Here is a 7,952-nt window from a genome sequence, read left to right as displayed (position 1 = left end):
AAATTTGATAAACGTATAAATGTGATGAGAAAGAGCTTTATCGCTTCTGTTTAAGAAACAAGAGATCATCAAGTTCAAACAAGAGTGAGAACCCAAAAACCAAACAAAAAGACTCAGACTAAGACTAATCAGCCAAATAATTAAACGGTCGGTGGTCGATTTGGACAAAAGTTCCTTAATTATTTAAATTTTGAAATCTGATTTTATGTTAAATACAAAAATATTGGCTTCAATCTAAGTGAACTAATATTTCATTTTTATGTTTTCGTTTTGAGCTGACTTTGAAGCCAAATATGTGCAGCAGAGTTGGTAGTTCAAGCAAATTATTTCTGAACCTGCACGGTGGTGCAGTGGTTAGCACTCTTGCCTCACAGCAAGAAGGCCCCTGGTTCAAGTCCTGGCTGGGGGACGTGAAAAACAACATCAATAGGGGACCTTTCTGTGTGGAGTTTTCATGTTCTCCCCGTGCATGGGTGGGTTTTCTCCGGGATCTCCAGCTTCCTCCCACCATCCAAAAACATGCTTCATAGGTTGATTGGCAACTCTACATTGTCCATAGGTATGACTGTGAGAGTGAATGGATGTGTGATTGTGGACATTCTACCCTGCGACACACTGGCAACCTGTCCAGGGTGTCCCCTGCCTTCGCCCATAAGTGGCCGGGACAGGCTCCGGCAGCCCGTGACCCCGAAAGGGAAAAACGGTATAGAAAATGAATGAATTTCTGAATCCTGTTAAAGGTTTTATCTGAACAGTCTGAGTTTGTCTCCTGTTGGTCATGTCACCTTCAACTTTTTGAACCAGAGATGTTTATGTCTTGCTGGGAGCCATCAAACATTCCCATCTCCAATTAAAGCCAAGGTAAGTGTGACCCATGATGAGCAGCTAAAGCCTGATAAAGATCTTTGCTCTCAGTGTGCTTCTGTATGCAGCATCTCCTCCTCATCTTCTCTTTGCTGTGATTTCCCAGGATGAACATGACCATTGGCTCTTCATGGAGGTGGCCATTATGTCCAAACTAAAAGATGCAGCAAGTCAGTCATTTGAAAAAGCAGCACCAGTCGTTCTGCTGGACTGATACAATCTGCACAGCGAACCCACCATAGTTACAGAGAGACCAGTCCCATCTACAGACATGTTGGCTTGTATAGGTAGCAAAGGAAGTTTCCAGCTATGCTCACATCTCCCTCGGCAACTGGCGTTTTGGTGGCCACTTCCAATGAAAAGTTTACATAAATGCACAAAAATGCCCTTTTCGATTTGGATTTGACGTATGGATTTAGTTTGTTTGGTGAACCCAGATGCCACGACAAACCTTTCAATTTCTGCGTTTGTTGTTCAAATAAAGATAAGCCAAGGCCACTCTCCTGAATGATGGCAATCCCTATCCGCTATTGCAAGGACGTTTTTTTCTGTTTGTGCCCAAATTGTGAGATTTTTCAACTGTAAGTGGTGGACATGCACTGGTGGACATGCACTCCTTGTCAAGTGTGAGCACGGTGGGTTAAACGCAAGTTTTTGAACGTGCGTCAAATGCCCATTGTGTTCGTAGCCTCAGATGTTCTTACTCTACTTCTAAAGAAACTTCCTGAGGTGGAAGGTATGCTCATGGCCTGAAATCTAGTTGGTAAAACAGACACTGCACTCCTGAGAAGCAAATTATTGTCAACTCTTTTTCCTCACTTATCTCTTTTAGATCATAATGAAATAGTTGGTCAATACTGCAATAGATTTTCAGGAGAAAAACCTCTTTCATCGGGACATAAAACTCTTGAAAAATCCTGATTGAGACTAAGCTCAGATGTCCCACGTGCTCGTCTCATCAACTTTGGAGTAAGCTGCGTCACCAAGGAGCGATCCTGTTACAAAGTCTTTGCAAGTAACAGATCTGCATCTGCAAATACGAAAACGTTTAACAAGCATAAACTTATTTGAAGCTTGTGTTTTTTGGACATGCCCAATCATGCTCCCCCAGAGTTTCTATTTGACTGCAGCTGCAGAGCTGGACCGACCACGGTGTGGCAGCTGGGTGTGGTTCTACATGAAGCTTTGCATCAATGTGAGCCGTTTTTAACAAGAGCATTTTTCAGAGGGATGGTGAAGATCAGCAAACACCTGTCACAAGGTAAGAAAAACTCTGCTCACTGATTTTTTTTTTGAGCACATGAAGCTCTCATCTTCATCGGTAATTCTCCTTTCTGTTCAGATTTTGAAAGGTTATTGCCAATATGTATGACCATCTACCTGGAGGACTGGCCCAAACTGACTGACCTACTGCTGCATCCATGGGTGAGATGAAATTAGCATGCACACACACACACATGCCAAACATACATACACACACGCACACACACACTTCATATCTATAGATTTCTTTTAGAACCATAGAAAAGTCCAAATTAAAAGTACGCCGTAAGTGTTCTTCTCGGCCACTCCGGTTTCCCCTTTAAATCAGAAATAAATGGCAACACAGAGATTAGCAAACTTGAACAGACCTTAATGTGTGTCGAGGGTTTTTATTGTTTATTTGTTTAATTCAACCAAAAATAATACCGATTAGAACAATATCAGGGTCTAAATTAAAAGTGCACATGGGGTTTTCTCCGAGAATATTGGCAACACAGAGATTGTGAAACGTGAAGTTACATTAGTGTGTGTAGAGGGTCGCAAAGTCTAAATATAAAGTAGAGGGTAGAGGTTCTCTCCGGGTACTCCCCTATTGTCAGAAACTATCGATCTTAGAGGCATTCGGTAATTTTTGCAATTTTAAATTTATTTATTTTTTGTCAGTTCAGGACAAAATTTAAGTCTTATTGTTGGAATTGGTTTCCTGTTGTTACATATTGGTGTTTCCCTTCTTGTACCTTCAAGTTCCTGTTTTTTGTCCCATTGTTATCTTCTTTCTCTTCTTCATTTTTTTTTAAACTGTAAATGTCCTAATGTGCCACTTCCATATTTTTATGAATTTACTCGTTCTTTCCAAGCCTTCTTTCTGGGAGCTTTCCGTTTTACCGTTTGTTATTTCATCCTGGCATCCTTTCTTCACTCTCTATCCTCTTACCAAATCTAAACCATGTCAATCTGGCTTCTCTATTGTTTAATCTCTAAAACATCTAACATGAGGCTTTCTCGCTCCTGACCTTTTATCCTCATTTCTGCCACACTGCTAGTTTCTACTTATATTTGTGAGTCATTATCAGGTGTGGTAGTCAGGGGGAAATTGTCAAACATGAAGGGCAGAGATCCTTGAGGACAGATTTTAGAAAGCATTGCACTAGCCTTGTTAGCTTTGTTAGGACATTGGACCACTCCTTGTAAGACAAAATGCAATATAGTTGGTTAGATTTAGAGCCTAGTGCTATTTGTGCTTCAGTTTGGGTTATGGATAAACGGGTAAGGGGTAGATTAAGTATCAGGGTAGGGGTTAGGCTCTAAAGAATGCATGGAATAATGTTTTGATGTGGGTTACTCACTCATAAGTTGTCTCTGTGTTTGAGCTCTTTTCAGAAACATTTGTTGTGGTTGGAGTGAGCGAGGAGGGAGAGGACAGAACCTGATGAAGACAGATGCTTGGCGGAGGTGACCCTACAGGGAGCAGTTGAAAGACAAAGACTGAGGTGAATAAAACACAGATTTATGTCATTAAGCAAATAAACCCACAAAACAGAAGTTACTGCAGTTTAAACTAACAACATGCTGTTTTCTATCTTCCAGGTCTCCTGCTGCTGTTTGTTCTTTACAGTAGCTTTATTTCTGCAGCTCCTTTAACCCTCCAGCCATCGATGGAAAGGAGATCTCTCTTTGAATTGCCTTTCCCGAGGGTTCTTCTTAAATTGGCTTTACATGGAGTTTTACCTTGTCTTCACGGAGAGCTAGAGCTGGGGAGTAGCGCGCACAACCCACAATGGGTTGTTTAAATTATGATTGGCATTTTAAAAAACTGTAAATAGAAGTTAAAATTGTAAAGCTAAAAGTAACAGATCTAGTTAGACACCTTAAATATGAAGATTTTTTTTTTTTTTATTAAAAGAAATTATTAACAGAGGCAAGTTCAATTATACTTCCACCGACCAGAAATACCTAGAACAAGAAATATTGTTTTGTTTTTTTGTTGTGAAATAAAAAATAAAAAAACTCAAAAAGATAAACATGCATGCTGTAAAAAAAGAAAATATCTCACTCAAAAAAAGGTTAAAAAATATTGTAAAGATTGTAAGAAAAATGCAAACAAGGAAAAGCTCCACATGCTGCAAAAGGGAGTAAAAAAACACACATCTCAGGATTATGAACATACTTAGAGGCAACAATGGACAAGAAACCCATTCAAGAAAAGTTCAAGAGAAAGTGGAATTTTAAAAAAAAATTTAAAAAATGGACAAGGATAAAAAACCAATACATTCAGCACATGTAAAATGTTGTTTCTCTTTCGGCTTTTCCCATAAGGGGTCGCCACAGCGAACGAGTCGCATGGTAAACTTGGCAATGTTTTACGCCGGATGCCCTTCCTGACGCAACCCTCTCAAAGCAACCGCACATGTAAAATAAAAAGTAAAAAAATCTCAAAATAATGAACATTTATGCTGGCAAAAATTGGTGGTTGTGAAAGAATAAAAAACCCAATTAAAAAACATCTACAATAATTGAGATTTTTACAGAAATAAAAAAATGACAGCAAAAAAGAGGAAAAGAATTGCACCACACTTGGCAGCTAGTCCATGGATGGTGCCAAATAAAGCCCCTGCTGGATGGATCAGAGATGAAGTACGGAGTACAGGCAGTGTTGAGGGCTCCCAACATCAATTGCCCCAGAGCGCTGCAACTGGGGCATGGAGAGAAGCAACAGCAGAGGAGAGATCTAGAACAACAGCGTACATTCTACAAAATCAATGTCCAAACTAAAAATCTTGCATTGAGTAAAAGGAAAAAGTATTGAGAACATTTTTGTCAGATACAATGAGCTGTTTCACATCACCTTTAACTTGCCTAGGAACACAAACATTATATTGCGAAATACGTAAAAAAAAATGTCTCTATACCCTTTGACTCTTGCATTCCAAAAATATTTGAACTGTCTCCACCAATCAAGTATAAAGGCCCAAAGATAAACATCTTCAGTCTAGCCAATCAAACATGTTGCAACTTTGCACCCTTGGATACAATTTCTTGTGGTAGTATGGTAGTGATGCCATCATGGGTGATAATTCCTTCATTATCACAAAAGTCACAGTTAAAAATCAGTCTGAGTCTTTATTTAAGCAAAGGTAAAGTTTTGTTCTTCTTGCAAAATTGTACCCAAAGAAAGACTTGAAATTGTGGAAAATAACAGAACAGAAAGCAGGTAAAATTAAAAAAAGAAAAGAGACGCAAATGAAGTTACCAATAGTCGCAATAAACTGAAAACTGAACTAAAATAAAATAATTGTTGTTCTTTACCCCAAGAAAGTAAAACCTCAGTGTACCAACTTTTTCTTTCTCATTTTTAAATTTAACTTTATAACATGATGAGCGTGAATATATTGTTGGTCATTTTTGTAGAAAATGTCTCAGGTATGCTCCTATTGTATATTTGCTTAGGTTTTGCAGTTGCTCTTGCAAAAACATGTTCTGTATGTATAGTAAAAATGTTTAGTTCCAACATTACTTAATGTAGCTTCTTCAGTAATTTTAAGCGGTTCAGGAGCCTGAACAGTACTTCAAAACTAACGGGGAAAAAATAACACCAATTCTTTCCAGAAACAATAAAGTGTGATGAGGCAACATGACAGGGTGAAGGAGAGCGCTTTAATGTGGCTAAGATCCTTAACAAAACAAGCTGGTTCTCGCTGATATCTTGTAATTATGTGTGGTGTACACCAGATCAAAGAGCCTCAATGTGCAGTGCTGCCAACTAGCGGTCAGGGGATAACTGGAAAACAAGAGTCAGACCCTGATAGAAGCTCAAATAATTGAATAAATATCCTCCTGATAGTATTTTAAATCGGTACAAATATCACCTAATGAACTATCGCGATACATCGCGGAATCGATTTTCCCTACCCCCATATTCACTAAGGTTGGGAGCAAACAATCAACGTACTATATTCTGAATGAAAAGAAGAAGAGAAGGCATGAGGGGGTAAACAATCTGCTCCTGAGAGGAGGACACCCCCTGTTGTCAGAGGCATGTTGGTGCAGTGTGAGATGATCAGGGTTCTGTGATGACAGGAGGTCCTAGTCCTGGGACTGAAGGTAATTTTTTTTATTTTCATCATTCAATTCAATTAATTTAGTTTTATTTATATAGCTCAGAATTATTGTCTCAATGGGCTTCACACCGGTAAATGTAAAAATCCTAAAATCCTTTACAAAATATAATAGCTGATTCCTTAACTAAACTAAACAGATTTAGCTTAACTGGGCATCCCTGCCCTTAGATCCTCTGCTTCTTTAAGGAAAAACTCCTAAAAAAAAAAGCCTGATTCCAGAGGGGAAAAAATAAGAAAAATATAATCACCCCACCTTAGGTAAAGGTAGGATCATGTGAACGAAGACGGACATTTTCAAGATTTTGATGGCTTTTATAACAGAGCGATGAAAGTAATTATTTTTTTGAGCTTTCCTTTATAATCATAAACATTATAAACATATAAACAAACACAACATCTGTCTTCCCTTGTTCTTAGCTAGTGCTACTCATATAAAACCTGAGGAAGTTATGTTTTAGTCGCGGTGACCTGAAGGGAAAACTGACAAGTCCAACCTGCTAAGTGAGTCACTGAGGCTTGGAAATGTTAATGAGAAAAGACATGACATATTGGTGCCATGGCATGCACATACAACATGTAACAAGCACTGATTAATGCCACAGAAATAAAGCCTTTAAAATGTTTTATTGTGGGTTTGAATACCTGTGTTCTCAAGTGCTAGGGTTCTAAAATATTGTCACTTGGATATGAACTTTTAAAAATGACTGTCATCTGAGTCGATTCTTTTATTTACCAGTGGGGCAAAGAAGTATTTGTCAATCATTCTAAAAGTTGTCTCACTTCAAAAGATGAGAGAGGTCTGTAGTATTCGTCAAAGGTATGGTACAATCCCGCTGTATGATGTTCATGGAATTTGTATAATCGTGCAAAAAACAAGAATTTAGCTCCAACAAATAAAACAGAACTTTTGTCCCTCACAAACCTGTTACTTCTTCTTCTTCTATACTCCACTCACTACCTGTATCAATGTCACCTGTTTGAGCTGGATATCTAAATAAATGATACCTGTTCACACCCTTAAACAGTCAGACTGCAACCTCTCCATCACGACCAAGACCAAAGAGCTGTCTGAAGACACCAGAGACAAGATTACACACCCGAGCAAGACTGGGACAAACCGATGTACAATAAAACAAACACCAACACCTTGATGGAAAGAGATTAACTGTTGGAGCAACTATTAGAATGTGGTAGAAATGAAACATCGCTGACTATCTCCACCAACCTTGAGGTCACTGCAAAATCTCACCAGGTGGAGTGTAATTGATCTTGAGAAGAGTGAGGAAACAGCCCAGAACTATACGGGGAAACTGGAAAATGACCTGAAGAGAGCTGGGACTACAGTTAAAAAGGTTACTATTAAGAAGACACTATGTTCTTGTTGATTCGAATCCTGAAGTGCTCCAAAAGCCCCCCCCCGCCTAACCCAGTTTACGTCCAGGCCCGCCTAAAGTTTGCCAGAAATCATCTGGATGATCCAGAGGAGGACTAGGAAAACAGCATGCCATCAAACAAGATCAAAATGGAACTATGCAGTAGACACACTGCTTGCTGTATTTGAGAGGGAAAAATTGTGAACACCATGCCCCTAGTGAAGCATGGTAGTGGAAACATCATGCTGTGGGGCTGCTTTTCTGAAAAGAGGGCAGGATGACCGATCCATATTAAGGAAAGCATGAATGGTGCCATGTATGGTGGGATCTTTGA

The 7,952-nt window shown here is 39.1% G+C and overlaps 1 long non-coding RNA gene across 3 annotated transcripts; it reads left to right on the top strand.

Moving 5' to 3' along the window:
- The first annotated feature begins 687 nt into the window (after positions 1-687).
- Positions 688-7,222, top strand: LOC105357208. Of its 3 annotated transcripts, none has more exons than XR_911235.3 (4): positions 688-2,125; positions 2,207-2,289; positions 3,498-3,617; positions 3,715-7,222. It is a non-coding gene; the product is annotated as an uncharacterized LOC105357208 (long non-coding RNA). The 3 variants fall into 3 exon arrangements; XR_911236.3 differs by having other exon boundaries at positions 3,508-3,617; positions 3,715-7,221; XR_002293219.2 differs by having other exon boundaries at positions 2,207-3,617.
- The last annotated feature ends 730 nt before the right edge of the window (positions 7,223-7,952 follow it).

Source organism: Oryzias latipes, chromosome 3, assembly GCF_002234675.1.
Source record: "Oryzias latipes chromosome 3, ASM223467v1".
Lineage (NCBI taxonomy): Eukaryota > Metazoa > Chordata > Actinopteri > Beloniformes > Adrianichthyidae > Oryzias > Oryzias latipes.
The sequence above is the reverse complement of the archived record's forward strand: the minus strand, read 5'-3'. Positions and strand labels throughout refer to the sequence as shown.